Raw genomic sequence first — 21,520 nt, 5'->3', positions numbered from 1 at the left:
TAGACCACATATGAGTGAAACCATATGAAAATTGTCTTTCTCTGATTGACTTATTTCACTCAGCATAATCCCCTCCAGTTCCATCCATGTCGTTGTAAATGGTAGGTATTCATTCTTTCTGATGGCTGAGTAATATTCCATTGCATATATGAACCACAACTTCTTTATCCATTCATCTACTGAAGAACATCTCGGCTCCTTCCACAACAACCAACTTAATCAGAAGAAAAATCAGCAAATTTGAAGACAGGTCATTTGAACTTATCCACTCAGAGGAGCACAAAGAAGAAAGAATCAAAGAGTGAGCAAAATGTATGTGACTAATGGGATACCACCAGCGCAAACAGTATACATACTACAGAGATCCCAGATGGGGAAGAGAGAGTCAGAAAGATTCTGTAAGGAACTAATGACTAAAAACTTCCCAAATCAGTGGAGGAAAAAGGGCATTGAGATTCAAGAAGCCCAAAAGTCCTCAAATAAGATGAACTTAAAACATACACAAAGATATAATTAAACTGTTAAAAGTCCAAGTCAAAGAGAATTTTGAAAGCATCAAGAGAAATGTGATCTATCATGCACAAGGGACCCCCATAAAATTTTTGGTGGGTTTCTCAGCAGACACGTTGTAAGCCAGAAGGTGTGTTATGATACAGTCAAAGAGCTGAAAGAAAATAAGCTGCCGACCACAAACAGTATACCTGACTAAACTATCCATCATAAATGAAGGAGAGTAAGACTTCCCCAGACACACAAAAAAAGAGGGAGTTAGTCTACTAGACCTGCTTTACAAGAAATACTTAAGGGAGTTAAAGTTGAAAGAAAAGGATGTTACACAGGAACATGAAAACATTTGAAAATATAAAACTCATCGGTAAAAGTAAATATATGGGCATATTCAGAAAACTGTAAAATTTGAGTGGTGGTTTGTTAATCACAAGTTATTCTGCTAAAAATTAAAATACAAAATAGTAGTAATAACAATAACCGCAAAAATTTGTTAAAAGAGGAACATATAGAAATATGTAAATTGTGGCATCTATTACATAGAGTTTAGGGGGGATAAAAGTTCAGTGTTTGTATGCAACTGAAGTTAAGATGTTATCAGCTTAAAATAGACTGCTATAACAGGAGATATACTATTATGTAAGCCTCATGGTAACCCAAAGAAAGTAAGTACAGAATATACATGAAAGGAAAAGGTGAATAAATCAAAGTATATCACTAAAAAAAGATGAACAGATCGCAAAGGAATACAGCAAGAGAGGAAAAGCAGGAGAAAGGAACTACAAGGTTGATGGAAAACAACTAACAAAGTGACAATACTAAGTCCTTACCTATCAATACTAACTATAATCCTAAATTATTAAATGCCCAAAGAAACACATAGATCATGGAACGGATAAAAATCATAAAACAAACAAACAAACAAATTCCACAAGATCCCATTGTATGTTGCCTACAAGAGACCCATTTAGATTTAAGAACACATGGGAGCTGAAAGTGTAGGGATGGGAAAAGATATTCCATGCAAATGGTAAACAAAAGAGACCAGAGATGATTGCAATTACATCACACAAATTAGTCTTTAAGTAAAAAATGATGACAAGAGACACAGAAAGATCATTATGTAATGAAAAATGGAATAATTCACCAGGAAAATACAATAATTAAAAATACATATGCACCACATATTTTGTGCTAGAGTACCTAAATATATCAAACAAACACTGACAGATCTGAAAGAAGAAATAGGCAGCGATACAATAATAGTAGAAAATTTCAATTTCTCACTTTCAACAATGGATAGACTAGGCAGCGAGAAAATCAACCCAGAAAGAACAAATGGACGAAAGAGAAACACAAAGAATATGCCACAAAACAGCAGCAGAACATACATTCTTCTCAAACATAGAATATTTACAGAACACATCACATGTTAGGTCACATAGGAAGTCTTAAAATATTTAAAGAGAAAAATCATACCAAGTACGTTTTGTGACCACAAAAGAATGAAACTAGTAATCAATAACAGGAGGAACAGTGGAAAATTCACAAACATGTGGAAGTTAAGCAATGCAGTCCTGCACAAAAAACGAGTCCAAAAAGAAATCAAAAGGGAAATCAGAAAAAAAACTACTGCAACAAATAAAAACGCAACATACCAAAACTTATGAAATGTTACAAAAGAAGTTCTTGCCATTTGCAACGACATGAATGGAGCTAGAGATTATGATGCTAAGTGAAATCAGTCAGAGAAAGACAAATATTATATGATTTCACTCATATTTGGAATTTAAGAAACAAAAAAATGAGGAAAGGAAAAACAAATGAGAGAGAGAAACCAAGAAACAGACTATAGAGAACAAACTGATGGTTACCAGAAGGGAAATGGGTGGGGAGATGGGTGAAATAGGTAATGGGGATTAAGGAGTGCACTTGTTGTGATGAGCACTGGGTGGTGTATGGAATTGTTGAATCACTGTATTGTAAAACTGAAACTAATATAACGCTGTATGTTAACTATGCTAGAATTAAAATAAAATAAAGTAAAATAAGATGAAATGAAATGAAATGACAGAAGTTCTTTTTTTAAGATTTTATTTATTTATCTGAAAGAGACAGAGAGAGAGAGCATGAGAGAGAGTGAGCACGTGCACGCACGTGCACGAGAGAGAGAGAGAGAGAGAGAGAGAGAGGGCAGGAGCAGGGGGGAGGGGTAGAGGGAGAGGAAGACTCCCCGCTGAGCAGGGAGCCCGAAGTGGAACTCTATCCTAGGACCCTGGGATCATGACCTGAGCCAAAGGCAGATGCTTAATGACTGAGCCACCCAGGCACCCAAAATGACAGAAGTTCTAAGAAGGAGGTTTATAGCAATAAATGCCTACATTTAAAAATAAGAGAAATGTCAAATAAAGAACCTGAATTTACATCACACAGAACTAGAAAAAGAAGAACAAATTAAGTCCAAGGTTATAAGAAGAAAGGAAACATTAGAGCAGAAATAAATAAAGTGGAGAGTAGAAAAGCAAAAGAAAAAAGTCAATGAAACCAGGTTTTCATCTTTTGAAGAGATAAAGCAAATTGACACAATAGGTAGACTAACAACAAGAACAACAAAACAAAGAAGACTCAAATAAAATAAGAAATGGAAAAGGAAACATTACAACTGATGCCACAGAAATATAAAGCATCAGAAAAGAATACTGTACTATGAACTATGAAAGAAACATACAACTTACCAAGGCTGAATCAGGAAGAGATAACATATCTGAACAGAACGATAACAAGTAAGGAGACTGAATCAGCACTCAAAAACTTGCCAACACAATGACATTAGCTAGATAGTAGAATAGAAGGACCTCTGTTTATATCCTCCCTCAGCAACAGGAATTTGATAGGCATTCAGGGAGAAAAGTGCATTTGTGAGAGCTTTGGCATAAAAGAAGGAGATTGTGAAGTTCAGGTAGAGTCCAAGACCAAGGAGACCTACTCTGAGAAGTCAGACCTGCCCCCAGCTGTCTGAAATTCTAACTATGATGTTGGTTACTGATCTGGAAATAGATCCATACCCTTGTAGACTCAGCTACAGCCCTGTTTGGCATTGGTACTGCCACCAGCACCATAAGCCAAGGGTCCTGGGTGGAGTCAGGCTCACCAGTGTTTACAGTAATAAGCCAGAAGACTTTGGGCCTGGCAGTGTAACCTGAAGTGGCCTGTGACCCAGCTCTAGGCCCTCATGGCTGCAGTTCAAGGGTCCCTGGAGGTAAGCCCACTCAACTCAATCTGACTACAGATCCTGAAATGGTCCTGTAACTAGGCACCAGCCTCTCCCAGCTGTGGTCAAGGAGAACTCCTGCCTGTCCAAGGATGTGATGGGAGCCACACCTACCTGATCACCTGGTGATAAGCCCACAGTCAAAAGACCTAACTTCAGGCCCTGAGGTGAACGCTTGTCCCAGTGCCACCCTAGTGAACAAAGTCCTGGAGGTGCTCCAGTCCACCTAGGGACCAGACAGGTTTTATGCCTGCCTGAGTCTCTGGTAAGAAGCCTGCAAAGTGAGAACCCACTGCAGATGCAGCAACAACCTCATGACTCAGCAACAACACAACTGTGATTCCAGAGGTAATATCATCTGCCCAGAGAACTAATAGGATAAACCTTTACCTGCCAAAAGCAATCTGTAAAGACTGGAAGAAGTGTTTTCTCCTTCAAATACGCAGATACCAATGACATGGATCATGAAGAATCAGGCAAATAAGACATCATCAAGGGAAAAATCATAAAGATCCAGTAAGTGGACTCAAAGAAATGAAGATCTATGAATTGCCTGACAAATAATTCAAAATAACCTTTAAAAACCCCTCAACAGAATGGAAAATGATGCAGATTGATAATTAAATGAAATCAGGAAAAGAATGTATGAACAAACTGAGATTTTTAACAAAGAAATAGAAACCATAAAAAGAATCAAGCACTAATCCTGGAGTTGAAGAATACATGGACAGAACTAAAAAAAAAAAAAAAAAAAAAAAAAAATCAATACACATCTTCATTGGCAAACAGCATCATACAAAACAGAGACAGACAACTGGAAGGAATGAAATTAGTTGGTTAAAGGAATGAAAAAAAATGAAAAAGTGAAGGAAGCTTCCATGAATTGTGGGACACCATCAAGTGTACGAATATTTTCACCATGGGAGGGAAAAAGGAGAATGAGGGGGGTGTCAGAAAGCTTATTTATAGAAATAATAGCTCAAATTTCCAGAATATATGGATAGATATGGACATCCAGGTACATGAAGCTCAGAGGACAACAAGTACAATCAACCTGGATAAGATTACCTGAGATATATTGTAGTCAATGTGTTAAAAATTTGATTTACAAAAGTAGAAATTAAAAAAAAAAAAGTAAGAGAAAAATAATTCATCACATGCAAGGGAAAACACATACATCCATCAGTGCATTTCTCAGCAGAACCTTTGAAGACTAGGAGGGAATGGGATGATATACACAAGAAGGGGAAAAAATGATATATTAATAAAAAATACTGCCAACCAAGAATCCTATACCTAGAAATATTGTCTTCCAGAAATGAGGAGAGATAAAGACTTTCTCAGACAAACAAAAGCTGAGGGATTTCATCACCATTAGATCTGCCTTATGAGAAACACTAAAGTCAGTTCTTCAAGTTGAAAGGAAAAGATGCTAAGTAAAAACATAAAAACTACAAAACATAAAATGTACTAAAATTATGAAAACGTAAACCTCTAAAAGTCACTGGTAAGGTAAAATATAGAGTCAAATTAAAAATACTCTAATACACTAATGATGCTGCTTAAGTCACATTTATCTCTAGTATAAAAGTTAAAAGACAACAGAATTAAAAATAACCATACTTAAAATAGTTTGTTAATGTATGCTCAACTTAAAAAGATATAAAGTGTGATATCAATAGTAGGAAATGTGGGGAGAGGAGAAGTAAAAGTGTAGCTCTATTTTATGCTATTGGAGATAAGTGTTTATCAGCTTAAAATAGACTGTTATATTTATAAGATGTTCAAAGCGGGCCTCATGTTAACCACAAAAGAAAAAATCTAGTAGATATACAGAGGTAAAGAAAAAATAATAACAGTGTATCACTATAAAAGCCAAAGAGGAAGACAGCAAGAGAGGTGGTGGTGGGGGGAGAAGGTCAAAACTGTCAGAAAATTAATGAAAAAAATGTCAATGGCAAGTCCTTACTTATCAGTACTTACAATAAAGGTAAATGAATTACATCATCCAATCAAAAGACACAGTGTGAATGAATGGATTAAAAAATAAAGTTTCAACAATATGGTGTGCACAGAAGACCCACTTGAAGGACAGCCATGGCCTGAAAGTGAAGGGATGGACAAATGCAAATAGAAACCAATAGAGAGCAGGAATGGCTATCCTTTCATCAGATAAAATAGACTTTCAGTCAAAATCAGTGACAAGAGACAGAGAAGGTCCCTATATACTTATAAAGGTGTCCATTTATCAATAGGATATAACGACTGTGACCTGGAGGATATTATGCTAAGTGAAATTAGCCATATAAAGACAAATAGTACACGATTTCACTTATATGTGCAATCATAAAAGGTGGTACTCATAGAATCAGAGCATAGAAAAACAGTTACCAGGCACTGGGCAGAGGGATAGGGGAAAGAGGCCAAAGTTGGTCAAAGGGTACAAAATTTCAATTATATGATAAATATGCTCTATGGATATAATGTACAGCATACTGACCAGAGTTAGTAACATTGTACTGTATCCTTGAAATTTCCTAGAATATACTTTACATGTTCTCACCATACTGAAAAAAGATAATCATGTGAGGTGATAGATGTATTAATTAGCTTGCCCATGGTAATCATTTCACAATGTATATATGTATATCAAACCATCACATTGTACACCTTATATATATATATATACACTTTTAATGTGTTACTTATACCTTGGAAAACTGGTGGGGGGAAAAAGAAGTACCCAACAATGAAAGCCAAGAACAAGATGGCTTCACTGGGGAATTCCACGAAACATTTAAAGAAAAATATAATACCTATTCTTCCAAAACTCCTCTAAAAATGGAGATTAGGAACCACTCTGAAACTCATTTTTTGAGGCCAACATTGCGCTGACACCAAAAACACTACGAGAAGATAAACCTACAGGCCATTACCCCTGATGAAAATAGATGCGAAAATCCTCAACAAAATACTAGCAAATGAAACTCAGCAGCACATTAAAAAGATCATACAGTACGACTAAAGGAGATTTATCCCTGGAATGCAAGAATGGTTCATCTTGTGCAAATCAATTAATGTGATACATCACATTAACAGAATGAAAAGTGAAAATCATATAATTATGCCAATAAATAATGCAAAAGCATTTGTTGAAATTCAGCACCCTTTCATGATAAAAATTCTTAACAGAATAGATTTAGAAAGATTGCATTTCAAACATAATAAAGGCTATGCATGACACACACTATTATAATAGTTTCAGGTGCACAACATAGTGATTGGACAATTCTATACTTTGTGCAATACTCACTACAATCAGTGTAGTTATCATCTGTCATCATTAAGCATTATTATAATATTATTAACTATATTCCCCATGACGCATTTTCTGTGTTTGTGACTTATTTATTTTATAACTGGAAGTTTGTGTCTCTTAATCCCCTTCATCTTTTTCACTCACCTTCCCACTACCCCAACCCCCAGCAACCACAAGTTTGTTTTCTGTATTTATGAGTCTTTTTCTAGTTTTGTCTATTTGCTTGCTTGTTCATTTATTTTGTTTTCTAGAGTCCACATATAAGTGAAATCATCTTTCCCTGGATGATTTATTTCACTTAGCATAATACCCTCTAGGTCCATCCATGTTGTCACAAATGAAGAGATCTCGTTCTTTTTTAAGGTTGAGTAATATTGCATTATATATGCATAACATTTCTTCCTTTTTCTGGAGGGGGGGCACTAAATACTCTTTTTTTTGGTAAAAGTTTTAAGTTCCAGGTAGTTAGCATACAGTGTAATATTAGTTTATAATAATATTAGTTTATAATATTAGTGTATAATACAGTGAGTCAACACTTTCCTACAACACCAGGTGCTCATCACAAGTGCACTCCTTAATACCCATCAGCTATTTAACCGATTCTCCCACCCACCTGCCTCTGGTAGCATCAGTTTGTTCCTCTATATTTAAGAGTTTGGTTTTTGGTTTGCCTCTCTGTCTCTTTGTTCTCTCCCCCCCTTTGCTCATTTGTTCCTTAAGTTTCCACATATTAGTGAAATCATATAGTATTTATGTTTTTCTGACAGATTTACTTTACTTAGCATAATATGTTCTAGTTCCATCCATGTTCTTGCAAATGGAAAGATTTTGTTATTTTTTAAGGCTGAGTAATATTCCATTGTGGAGATATAGATGATACAGATATAGATATTGATAAAGAAATATATCTCTAGATAGATGATAGATGATATAGATGATAGATAGATGATAGATAGATAGATAGATAGATAGATAGATAGATAGATAGATAGATAGATGATAGATACCAGAACTTCTTTATCCATTCATCAGTTAATGGACACTTGGGCTGCTTCCATAATTTGACAATTGTAGATAACGCTCTGACAAACATCCAGGCACATAGGTCCCTTTGAATTAAGATTTTTGAACTCTTTGGGTAAATAACTAGTAGTGCAATTGCTGGATCACAGGGATGATTTTTAACTATTTTTAACTTTTTCAGCAACCTCCATACTGTTTTACAGAGGGGCTGCACCAGTATGCTTTCCCACCAACAGTACAAGAGGCTTCTCCTTTCACCACATCCTCACCAACACCAGTCGTTTATGTTGTTGATTTTAGGCATTCTGACAGGTGTGAGGTGATATGTCATTGTAGTTTTCATTTGTATTTCCCTGATGATGAGTAATGTTGAGCATCTTTGCATGTGTCTCTTGGGCATCTGGATTTCTTCCTTGGAAAAATGTCTATTCATGTCTTCTGCTCATTTCTTAACTGGATTATTTGTTTTCTGGGTGTTGTGTTTGAAAAGTTCTTTATGGATTTTGGATACTCACCCTTTATCAGATATGTCATTTGCAAATATCCTCTCCTATTCCATAGGTTGCCTTTTAATTCTGTTGATTGCTTCCTTCACTATACAGAGGCTTTTTATTTGGATGATGTCCCAATAGTTTATTTTTGCTTTTGTTTTCCTTGCCTCAGGACACATGTCTAGAAAGAAGTTGCTACAGGCAACGTCAAAGAGGTCACTGCCCGAGTTCTCCTCTAGGAATTTTATGGCTTCTGGTCTCACATTAGGGTCTTTCATCCAGTTCGAATTTATTTTTGTGTATGGTGTAAGAACGTGGATCAGTTTCTTTCTTTTGCTTGTTGATGTCCAGTTTTCCCAACATTATTTGTTGTAGAGACTGTCTTTGCACCCCCCCATTGGATATTTTTTTCTGCTTCATCAAAGATTAATTTACCACATACTTTTGGGTCCATTTCTGGGTTTTCTCTTCCATTCCATTGAACTATGTGTCTATTTTGTTCCAATAACATACTGTTTGATTACTACAGGTCTGTAATATAACTTGATGTCTGGAATTGCGATGCCCCCGGCTTTGTTTTTCTTTTATAGGGTTTCTTTGAGTATTTGGGGTCTTTTGTGGCACAAATTTAAGGGTTGTTCTAGCTCTGTGAAAAATGCTGGTGGTATTTTGATAGGGATTGCATTAAATGTGTGGATTGCTTTGGGTAGCATAGATTTTTTATTAACTCTTGAGAGAGAGAGAGAGAGTGGGAGGGCCTGGGGGCAGAGGGAAAGAGAGAATTTTAAGCAGGCTCCATGCCCAGCACAGAGCCTGACAGGGCTTGATCTCTCAACCCTGAGATCAGAACCTGAGTCACAGTCAAGAATTGGATGATTAACTGACTGAACCACCCAGGCACCCCAGATTAGTAAGGGAATTTTAACGATATTTGTTCTTCCAACCCATGAGCATGAAATGTCTTTCCATTTCCTTGTGTCATCTTCAATTTCATTCATAAGTGTTTTATAGTTTTCAGAGTACAGGTCTTTCAGCTCGTTGTTTAAGATGTCCTAGCCACAGCAATCAGACAACAAAAAAGAAAGGAAAAGCATCCGCATCCATGTTGGCATGGAAGAAGACAAACTTTCACTCTTTGATATTCTGTATAGAAAACCCAAAAGACTCCACCAAAACAAAACAAAACAAAACAAATGAACAAACACACAAAAAAAAATACATGAAAGGATACATAATTCAGTCACGTTGCAGGATACAAAATCAATCTACAGGAATTTCGCATTTCTATACACCAATAATGAAGCAACAGAAAGAGAAATTAAGGAATCAATCCCATTTACAATTGCACCAAAAACTATAATATACCTAGGAATATATCACATCTTCTTTATGCATTAATTTAATTAATTTATTTCTTTTTCTTTCATAACTGTATTCAAATTATAGTTAGTTAACATATAGTGCAATATTAGGTTCAGGGGTAGATTTTAGTGATTTGGAGAAAACTCTTCTGGGGGGAGGCAAGATGGCAGAAGATGAGGGGACCTCGTTTCGTCCGGTCCCTTGAATTTAGCTAGATAACTATCAAATCATTCTGCACAACTATGAATTCAACATGAGATGTAAGAAAAGAATTCCCGGAATTCTACAAATAGAAAAGCGACCACCTTTTGCTAAGGTAGGAGGTGCGGAGAAGTGAATGTGAGGGGATCTACCTGAAGATAAATGGTGGGGAGTGGGAGGAGGAGCCTCTGTAAGCCAGCTACCAGAAAGTGATATAGCCCTAGAGCACAAAATCTGAACCCTTAGAAATCTGCTCCAGTGAGAGACATCCCTGCCTGAAAGGTGCTCACTTGGTGAAGTGGGGCAGAATCTTAGGTGGGACAGTGTGGTCTCAGGATCCACAGAGTCACAGAAATAATGGGGGTGCCTGAGCCGGTAGAGTTCCCAAGCATTGGAGCAGGGAAACTGGTTATGGTCAGAGAGCCCGGGAGGGGCTCTCAGCTCAGTTTGCCATAAAACACAAGCTGCAGCTTGATTGGGTGACTGCTCTCTGTGTGGGGACCCTGCAATGGACAGAAACACGGTGACGCTCCACCTTCCCCTGGGAGGAACCATGCTGGTGTGCACTGCAGGAGACTGCCGAGTTTGGCACCCACAAAAGTGAAGACCGCTTATCCCTAAGAGTTTATTGAAGAGAGGGGACCGTGATCTTTCAGCTTTGGGGCTGGAGATCAGGGTGCAGCCACTTTTATTTTCATCCTCTAAAGAGGTGTGGAAAGCCTTCAGGGAACAAAAGCCACATGGAGCAACCAGCAGTTTACACTGAGCCTGGCCCCCTGGCAAGGGGCGGTGCAACTCCCCCCGGTCAAAGACACCTGAGAATTAGTGCAGCTGGTCCCTCCCCAAGAAGACCGGCTGGAAGAACAGAGGAACATCAAGTTTACAGCACACACAGGAATGCAAAACGCCAGGGCTAGGGGAAAATAGTATATAGAATATGAGTTTTATCTTTTTCCTCATGATTTGTTTTTCCTTCAGTTTAGAATTTTCCTCTTTTTTTTTTCTTTTCAAATGGTTTTTTATTTTATCAACTCTTTGTTTTTAAGTCTTTTTAACTTTAATTTTCTACATTTACAGTTTATAGATATATTCTTCATTTCTGGCTTCCTGTCACTGTGTTCAATTTGATTTTTGTACATATATAAGTTTTGCTTTCTTCACAATTTTGGGATTTAGGGTCTTCTAACAAACAGAACAAAATACACACAGCACCAATTGGATCACCCTGTTTTGACCACCTGGAAGATTATTAGCTATTCTCTACCAGCCCCCCTTATTTTTTCATTTCTTATTTGGTTTCCGACATCTCCAGATTTGTCTAGTGTGTACTTTGATTGGGCCGTTTCCGATTTTGCTCTCTCGTTGAGAGATTATTCTCTGGGCAAAATGAATAGAAGGAGGAATTCACAACAAAGGAAAGAATCAGAGGTCATACTCTCTGCCACAGATCTAATCCATATGAATATAAGTAAAATGTCAGAACTAGAAGTCAGGATAATGATTATAAAGTAATTAGCTGTGCTTGAAAAAGTCATAAAAGACACTAGAGAATCTCTTAGTGCAGAAATAAAATCTAATCAGGGCAAAATTAAAAATTGATCAAACTGAGATGCAGTCTAAACTGATGCTCTAACAGCTAGGGAAAAAGAGGCAGAAGAGAGAGTAAGTGACATAGAAGAAAAATTGATGGAAAGGAAGGAAGCTGAGGAAAAGAGATAAAAACAACAAATGGACAATGTGGGGAGGCTTTGAGAAATCAGCGATACCATAAGCGAAACAATATTAGAATTATTGGATCCCCAAGGAAGAAGAAAGAGAGAGAGAGAGAGGTACAGAAGCTATATTTGAGCAAATCACAGGCGAGAACTTCCCTAATCTGGTGAAGGTAACAAGCATTCAAGTCCAGGAGGTAGAGAGAACCCCCCTCAGAATCAATAAAATTAGGTCAACACCCCGACATACAATAGTGAAGCTTGCAAATTTCAGAGATAAAGAGAAAATCCTGAAGGCAGCGTGAGAAAAGGGGTTCTTAAACTACAGGGATAGAAATATTAGGCTGGCAGCAGACCTATCCACAGAGAACTGGCAGGCCAGAAAGGGCTGGCGTGATCTATTCAGGGTACTAAAAGAGAAAAACATGCAGCGAAGAATACTTCATCCAGCAAGGCTGATGTTGAGAATGGAAGGAGAGATAAAGAGCTTCCAGGCCAAACGGAACCTAAAAGAATTTGTGATCACTAAGCCAGCCCTGCAAAAAAATATTAAAGGGCAACCTGTAAGCGAAGAGAAAGAGCCCAAAAGTAACACAAACAAGAAAGAAACAGAGACACTCTACAGAAACAGGGACTTTACAGGTCCACAATACAATGGCACCAAATTCATATCTTTAAATAGTTACTCTGAATGTAAATGGGCTAAATGCTCCAATCAAGAGACACAGGGTATCAGATTGGATAAAAAAGCAAGACCCATCCACATGCTGTCTACAAGAGATTGATTTTAGAACTAAAGACACCTCCAGATTGAAAGTGAGGGGGTGGAGAACCATTTATCATGCAAATGGACCACAAAAGAAAGCTGGGGTAGCAATCCACATATCAGACAAATTAGATTTTAAACCAAGGACTGTAGTAAGGGATGAAGAAGGACCGTATATCATACTGAAAGCATCTATCCAAGAAGATCTAACAGTTATAGATATTTATGCTCCTAATTTGGGAGAAGCCAATTATATGAACCAATTAATAATAAAATTAAAGATACACTATGATCATAATGCAATAATAATAGGGGACTTCACCACCCCACTCACAGCAATGGACAGATCATCTAAGCAGAAGATCAACAAAGGAAGAAGCCTGTTGAATGACACACTGGACCAGGTGGACTTCACAGATATATACAGAGCATTCCAACCTAAAACATCAGAATACACATTCTTCTTGAGTGCACATGGAACATTCTCCAGAATAGATCGCATACTGGATCACAAATCAGGTCTCAACTGATACCAAAAGATTGGGATTATCCCTGCTTCTTTTCTTTTTTTTTTTTTTAAAGGATTTTATTTATTTATTTGACAGAGAGAGACACAGCGAGAGAGGGAACACAAGCAGGGGGAATGGGAGAGGGAGAAGCAGGCTTCCCGCCAAGCAGAGAGCCCGATGCAGGGCTTGATCCCAGGACCCTGGGATCATGACCTGAGCCAAGGGCAGACGCTTAACGACTGAGCCACCCAGGCGCCCCCCTGCTTATTTTCAAACCACAGTGCTTTGAAACTTGAACTCAATCACAAGAGGAAATTTACAGGGAACTCAAACACTTGGAGGTTCAAGAGCATCCTACTAAAGAATGAATGGGTCAACCAGGAAATTGAAGATTTCTTTTTTTAATCATGGAAACAAATGAAAATGAAAACACAGCTATTCAAAACCATTGGGATGCAGCAAAGGCAGTTGTAAGAGTGAAGTACATTGCAATTCAAGCTTTTCTCAAAAAATAGAAAAGTCTCAAATACTTATTTCACTTAGCATAATCCCTTCCAGTTCCATCCATGTTGATACAAATGGTGGGTATTCATCCTTTCTGATGGCTGTATAGATGAACCACATCTTCTTTATCCATTCATCTGTTGAGGGGCATCTCGGCTCCTTCCACAGTTTGGCTATCATGGACATTGCTGCTATGAACACTGGGGTTGCTGGGTCTTAGGGTAGCTCTACTTTTTTAACTTTTTTGTGGAAAATCCCTACTGTTTTCCAGAGTGACTGCACCAGTTTGCATTTCCACTGACAGGGTAAGAAGATCCCCCCTTTCTCTGCATCCTTGCCAGCAACTGCTGTTTCCTGAGACGTTCATTTTAACCATTACAAGTGGTGTGAGGTGGTATCTCATTGTGGTTTTGATTTGTATTTCCCTGATGCCAAGTGATGTAGCGCACTTTTCCACGTGTCTGTTGGCCATTTGTGTGACTTCTTTGGAGAAATTACTGTTCATGTCTTCTGCCCATTTCTTGGCTGGATTTTTTTGGAGGGGGAGGTGTTGAGTTTGATAAGATCATTATAGATCGTGGATACGAGCCCTTTATCTGTCATGTCATTGGCAAATATCATCTCCCTTTCTGTTGGCTGTCTTTTGGGATTTTTTTTTATGTTTCCTCCACTGTTGAAAAGCTTTTTATCTTGATTGAAGTTTCAATAATTCGTTTTTGCATTTGATTCCCTTGGCTGTGGAGATGTGTCTAGCAAGAAGTTGCTGTGGCCAAGGTTGAAGAGGTTGCTGCCTATGTTCTCCTCTAGAATTTTGATGGATTCCTGTCTCAAATTTAGCTCTTTCATCCATTCTAAGTTTATCTTTGTGGATAGTGTAAGAAAATGGTCCAGTTTCATTCTTATACATGTCACTGTCCAGCTTTCCCAACAGCATTTATTGAAGAAACTGTCTTTTTTTCCATTGGATATTCTTTCCTGCTTTGTCGGAGATTTGTGGACCAGAGAGTTGAGGGTCCATTTCTGGATTCTCTATTCTGTTCCATGGATCTATGTGTCTGTTTTTGTGCCAGTACCATACTCTCTTGGAGATTACAGCTTTGTAATATGGCTTGAAGTCAGGATAGTCACGGCAGCAGCTTTGGATTTCTTTTTCAACCTTCCTTTGGCTATTTGCAGTCTTTTATGGTTCCATACAAATTTTAGGATAATTTGTTCCTGTTCTGTGTAAAATGTTGATGGTGTTTTGAGAGGGAGTGCTTTGAATGCATAGATTGCTGTGGGTAGTACAGATTTTTTAATAATATTTGTTCATCCAATCCATGAGCATGGAATGTTTTTTCCATTTCTTTGTGTCTTCCTCAATGTCTTTCATAAGTTCTCTATAGTTTTCAGTGAACATATCCTTTACCTCATTGGTTAGGTTTATTCCTAGGTATCCTATGCTTTTTTTGGTGCAATTGTAAATGGGATCGATTCCTTGGCTACCCTTTCTTCTGTCTCATTGTTAGGGTTTAGAAATGCACCTGATTTCTGTGCATTGATTTGATATCCTGCCACGTTGCTGAATTCCTGTATGAGGTCTAGCAATTTTTTGGGTGGAGGCTTTTGGCTATTCCACATAGAGTATCATGTCATCTGCAAAGAGTGAGAGATTGAATTCTTCTTTGTCAATTTGGATGCCTTTTATTTCTTTTTGTTGTCTGATTGCTGAGGCTAGGACTTCTAGTACTATGTTGAACAACAGTGGTGAGAGTGGACATCCCTGAGGATTTCCTGACCTTATGCAAAAAGCTCTCCGTTGTTCCCTGTGGAGGAGGATATTCGCTGTGGGCTTTTTGCACATGGCTTTTAGGATATTGAGGTATGTTTCCTCTCTCCCTACACTGTGGAAGGTTCTAATCAAGAAAGGATGCTGTATTTTTCAAGTGCTTTTTCTCCACCATGATATGATTCTTGTTCTTTCTTTTATTAATGTGGGGTATCACATTGTTTGATTTGCAGATGTTGAACAACCCTTGAAGCCCAGGAATAAATCTTACTTGGTTTTGGTGAATAATCCTTGTAATGTATTGTTGGACCTTGTTGGCTAGTACCCTGGTGAGAATTTTGGCATCCGTGGTCATCAGGGATATTGGTCTGTAATTCTCCTTTTTGGTGGGGTCTTTGTCTGGTTTTGGGATCACCATAATGCTGGCCTCATGGAATGAGTTTGGACGTTTTCCTTCCATTTCTATTTTTTGAAACAGCTCCAGAAGAATGGATGTTATTTCTTCTTAAGAGAGTCAACCCATCAGAAAGATAGAGCAAAATTATATATGCACCTAACAACAGAGCACCAAAATACATGAATCAAAAACTGAACTAAATGAAGGGAGATATCCACAAGTCTACAATAAGAGTTGGGGTAGTCAGTATCTCATTTTCAATAATAGAGCAATTACATAATAAACAAGGAAATAGAAGAGGTGAACAGTGCCATAATGAACTAGACCTTAAAGTGATCTATAAAACATTTTACCCAGCATGAACAGAATGCACATTCTTCTCAAGGGCACATGAAATATCTCCAGGATAGATCATATCATAGACCATAAAACAAACCTCAGTAAATTTAAGTGGACTGAAATCACGCAAAGTATGTTTTCTGAGTCCATGGAATGAAATGAGAAATCAATAACAGAAAGTCTGAGGAACTCATGAACATGAATTAGACACACTTTTAAATGGCCAATGGGTCAAATAAAAGATCACAAGGGAAATTAGGAAATCCTATGAGATGAATGTTGGGAGATTTTTGATTACTGATTCAGTTAAATTTCTTTGCTGGTGATGAGTCTGTTCAGGTTTCCCATTTCTTCCTGTCTCAGTTTTGGTAGTTTATATGTTTCTAGGAGTTTATCCATTTCTTCCAGTTTGCCTAATATGTCAGCATATAATTGCTCATAATATACTCTTATAATTGTTAGTATTTCTCCAGTGTTGGTTGTGATCTCTCCTCTTTCATTCACGATTTTATTTATTTGGGTCCTTTCTCTTTTCTTTTTGATAAATCTGGCTAGGAGTTTTTTGATTTATTAATCCTTTCAAAGAATCAGCTCCTCGTTTTGTTGATCTACTGTTTTTTGTTTTCATTTTCCCTATATCATTGATTTCTGCTCTAATCTTTATTATTTCTCTTCCCCTGTTGGATTTAGGGTTTATTTGCTGTTCTTTCTCCAGCCCCTTTAGGTGTATGGTTAGGTTGTGTATTTGAAACTTTTCTTGCTTCTTGAGGAAGGCCTGTATTGCTATATTCTTCCCTTTGGGATGCCTTTGCTGCATCCCAAAGATTTTGAACTGTCGTGTTTTCATTTTCATTTGCATCCCTGTATTTTTTAAAATTCTTCTTTAATTTCCTGGTTGAACCATTCATTCCTTAGCAGGAGGTACTTTACCTTCCATGTATCTGTGGTCCTTCCAAGTTTCCTCTTGTGGTTGACTTCAAATTTCATAGCATCGTGGCCTGAAAATATGCATGGTATCACCTCATTGTTTTTGTACTGGTTGACACCTGATTTCTGACCCACTTTGTGATCTATTCTGGAGAATGTTTCATGTGCTCTTGAAAAGAACGTGTATTCTTCTGTTTTAGGATGAAATGCTCTGAATATATCTGTTAAGTCCATCTGGTGCAGTGTGTTTTTCAACACCCTTGTTTCCTTGTTGATCTTCTGCTTAGATGATCTGTCCATTGCTGTGAGTTGGGTGTTAAAGTATAGCCAAAATATGGAAAGAGCCCAGATGTCTTTCGACTGATGAATGGATAAGATGATATGATACACACACACACACACACACACACACACACACACACTGGAATATTACTCAGCTATCACAAAGAGTGAAATCTTGCCATTTGTATTGATGTGGATGGAACTAGAGGGTATTATGCTAAGCAAAATAAGTCAGTCAGAGAAAGACAAATACCATGTGATTTCACTCATATGTGGAATTTAAGAAAGAAAACAGATGAACACAGGGGAAGGGAAGGAAAAAATTAAAAAAAAAAATCAGAGAGGGAGGCAAACCATAAGACGCTCTTAACTATAGGAAACAAACTGGGGATTGCTGGAGTGGAGGTGGGTGGGGGATGGGTTAACTGGGTGATGAGCATTAAGGAGGGCGCTTGATGTAATGTGTCCTGGGTGTTATATGCAACTGACGAATCACTAAATTCCACCCCTGAAATTAATAATACCCTATATGTTAACTAAATTGAATTTAAATAAAACGTTTTTTTAAAAAATTAAAAAAAAATGTAGTATGGAACGTACAATGAAATGCTATTCAGCCTTACGAAGGAATAAAATTCTGATACATGCTGCAATGTGGATGAACCTTGAAGAAATTATGCTAATTGAAATAAGCCAGATACAAAAGGACAAACACTGTATGATTCCACTTCCATAAAGTACATAGTATAGTCAAATATATAGAGACAGAAAATCATACAGTAGTTACCAGGGTTTGGGGGTAAGGGAGAATGGAGATTTACTGTTTAATGGGTACAGAGTTTCAGTACGGGACCATAAAAAGTTCTAGTATTGATGGTTACACAACAATGTGAATGTATTTAATGCCACTGAACTGCACCCCTAAAAAATGGTTAACATGGTAAATTTTATGCTACATATATTTTGCCACAGTAAAAATAAAGCATAATTGACTCTTTAAACAAAAATTATAACAATGTGCTGTAAGGTTTGCAAAATATGTAACAGTAATATATATGGCAACATATAGAGCATAAACAGAAAGAGCATATGGGGAGAAAAGGAAGCTTACTATTATGAAATTTTAACAGTACTCATGAAGTGGTATGATGCTCCTTGATGGGAGATCATGATAAAGCAAGGCTGTGTATTATAAACCCTTAAGCAACCACTAAAATAGGAAATTAGTTTTAGCTACTGTGCCAACAAGAGAGATAATTGAAATCATAAAAGATATTCAATTATTCAAAAATAAGTTTAAAAAAGAGGGAAACGATAACAAAGGAAAGATTGGAAAGACAGCGTTCAAAAAGTGTGCTGACTAAAATAAACATAGTTCAAATATTAAGACACAAATAGTTTAAAAACAAATGTAAAATTTTATATATACATACATAAAATATTAACAGTAATCAAAAGGAACCCCGAGCAGCTATATTAATCTCAGACAAAGCAGACCTCAGAACAAAGAATATCAACATGTTTGCAGCAGATCATGTCATAATGATAAAGGGGCCAACTCATCAAGAGGACATAAAAATCCTGAACATTTCTGCATCTAACAGAGGCTCAACATACAAGAAGCAAAAAACTAACAGAGCTACAAGAAAAAACAGTAAAATCCACAATTATATTTGGAGATTTCAATAGTCCTCTCCCAGTAATAGAACAATAGGAAGAAAATCAGCAATGAGGTAGAAGAACTGAGCAAGGCCATCAATCACATGAAACATATCGGCACTTATAGAATACTTCATCTACAGAAAGCAGAACACATATTATATTTAAGGGTATGTGGAATATTCACCAAATTAAATCATATCTTGGTTCACGAAACAAGCCTTACAGACTTAAAAGAATGGAAATTTCCTCCCCCCACCCCGCAAAAAAAGTATGTTCTCAGACTATGTTGAACTTAATAACAGAAAAATCTGCTAACATTTGGAATTAAACAGCACACCACTAAGTAACCTGTGGGTCAATAAGAAAGTCTCATTTGAAATTAGAAACTAGTTTGAACTGAGCAATAATAAAAATACACTATATCAAAATTTGTGTGATGCAGCTAAAGCAGTGTTTACAGAGAAATATGTAGGATTAAATGCTTATGTTAGGAAAGAAGAAGGGACTCAAGTTAGTAATGTAAGATTCACTCCTAGGGAAGGAGAAAAAGAGGAACGAGGTGAAGTCAAATCTAGCAGAAAGAAGAAAATAAGATAAAAGCCAAAATTGTTCATTTGGGGTGGAGGATGAGGCTGGCTGGACAGCTGGCTCCTGCTTCTGAGGGGAGAGGGGTGGCTGGAATCCTGGTTGTGAGAGATGAGGGACTAGAGGTCTGGAATTTGGGGTCTGTTAGGGAAAAAAGAACTGAAGATCTAGACTTGTGGATGAGGAGGGTTGGGACAGATTGCTGAGATTCCTGAGTCCCCAGGGGGAAGGGAGGTCTGGAGGCCTGGTCTCCTGGGTCTGAATGGGGGAAGAACAGGGGATTTGAACTTCTAGGTCTGATGTAGGAGGAGCTGGGCTTGGACTCCTGCTCCCTGAACTCTTTGTCTTTCCCAGCCCCAGCAAAAGAGACCCTTGCTTTGCCTGGCAGCCCCCGGACAGGCTGAGAGAGGCCACCATGGCAGGATCCCTTCTCTTGCCCCTGCAGATCCTACTACTGACCTTAGTCCTGGGATCTGCTGGCCAAGAAGGTGACAAGACTGGGGAGAAGATTATTGATGGAGTCCCATGTACAAGAGGCTCCCAATCCTGGCAGGTGGCCCTGTTCAGAGGCAATCAGCCCCACTGTGGAGGTGTGCTGCCCACTACACGATGAGTGAATACAACGTGCACATGGGCAGTGATCAGCTGGGTGATTATAGAGCTCAGAAGATCCGGGCCACGAGGTCATTCCACCACCCGAGCTACTCCACTCAGACCCACGTTAATGACCTCATGCTTGTGAAGCTAAGTAGATGAGCCAGGCTATCATCGAGTGTGAAGAAAGTCAACATGCCCTTCTGCTGTGAACCCCCTGGGACCACATGCACCATTTCTGGCTGGGGCACAACCACCAGCCCTGATGTGACCTTTCCATCAGAACTCATGTGCACGGATGTCAAGCTCATCTCCTCCCAGGATTGCAAGAAGGTTTACAAGGACCTACTGGGAAAATCCATGCTGTGTGCTGGCATCCCCAACTCCAAGACCAACACCTGCAACGGTGACTCAGGGGGACCACTGATGTGCAAAGATACCTTGCAAGGCCTGGTGTCCTGGGGAACTTTCCCTTGTGGCCAACCCAATGACCCAGTGTCTATACCCAAGTCTGCAAGTATGTCAAATGGATAAATGAGACCATGAGAAAGCATCGCTAATCTCTGCATACCTCCCATCTCTCCATCCATATGCCCTCAACAAGAAATTCAAAGAAATAAGGACGTGATGAACTGTAGTCATATTTGACCTTACCTTTCCTCAAAGACGTATTAAAACCTCAACAATACGTCATATGTAAACCAATCAAGTTAGCAAAGATCTAAAACGAGCATGAAACACAAAAACGTCAGTGCTGGTAAAGACACAGTGAGACCAGCACTCTCAACCGGTGGGATTGTAAATTGTGCCATTTTCATGGAAGGCAGTTTGGCATGGTGGATTGAGACCCTTATTTACCAGGTTGTTGACCCTGTGATTCTAGTTGAGGAAGATATTACCCCCCACCCCCAAGAAAAATCCAAAGTGTGGAGCAAGGTTTGAAATCATCACAACATTATTTATCTTAGCAAAACAGTGGAAACACTGAACGTGTCCCAGATTAGTGGATTGTTTATGTAAACAATAGGCCTGTTTGGGACAGGGGTATTAGGAGGCTGTTAAGGATAATAAATTTGCAGAATTGTTAGTGTTATGCAAGAATGTCTGTGTTATATGATGGAACAAGAAAAAAGAAAGACACAAACGTTTGTGTGACTCTAGCCGTGTAAAATGAAATGTTTACAGGATAAAATCTGAAAAGACAAAAAAAAAAAGATAAAAGCCAAAATCAAGGTGACTTGAGATCGAAAAACGATAGAGGAAATCACTGAAACAAACGAGAAAACTTGTATTTAACT

The 21,520-nt window shown here is 38.1% G+C and overlaps 1 pseudogene; it reads left to right on the top strand.

Annotated features, from left to right (window-relative positions):
• The first annotated feature begins 20,043 nt into the window (after window positions 1-20,043).
• On the top strand, window positions 20,044-20,782 carry LOC148163100 (kallikrein-7 pseudogene; annotated as a pseudogene).
• Window positions 20,783-21,520: the final 738 nt, after the last annotated feature.

The sequence above is a fragment of the Eumetopias jubatus genome, unplaced genomic scaffold (genome assembly GCF_037043125.1).
Source record: "Eumetopias jubatus isolate StellerSeaLion01/CBP00866 unplaced genomic scaffold, mEumJub1_p1.0 scaffold_11, whole genome shotgun sequence".
NCBI lineage: Eukaryota > Metazoa > Chordata > Mammalia > Carnivora > Otariidae > Eumetopias > Eumetopias jubatus.
Note: the sequence above shows the minus strand (reverse complement) of the source record. Positions and strands in the feature narration are given on the sequence as shown.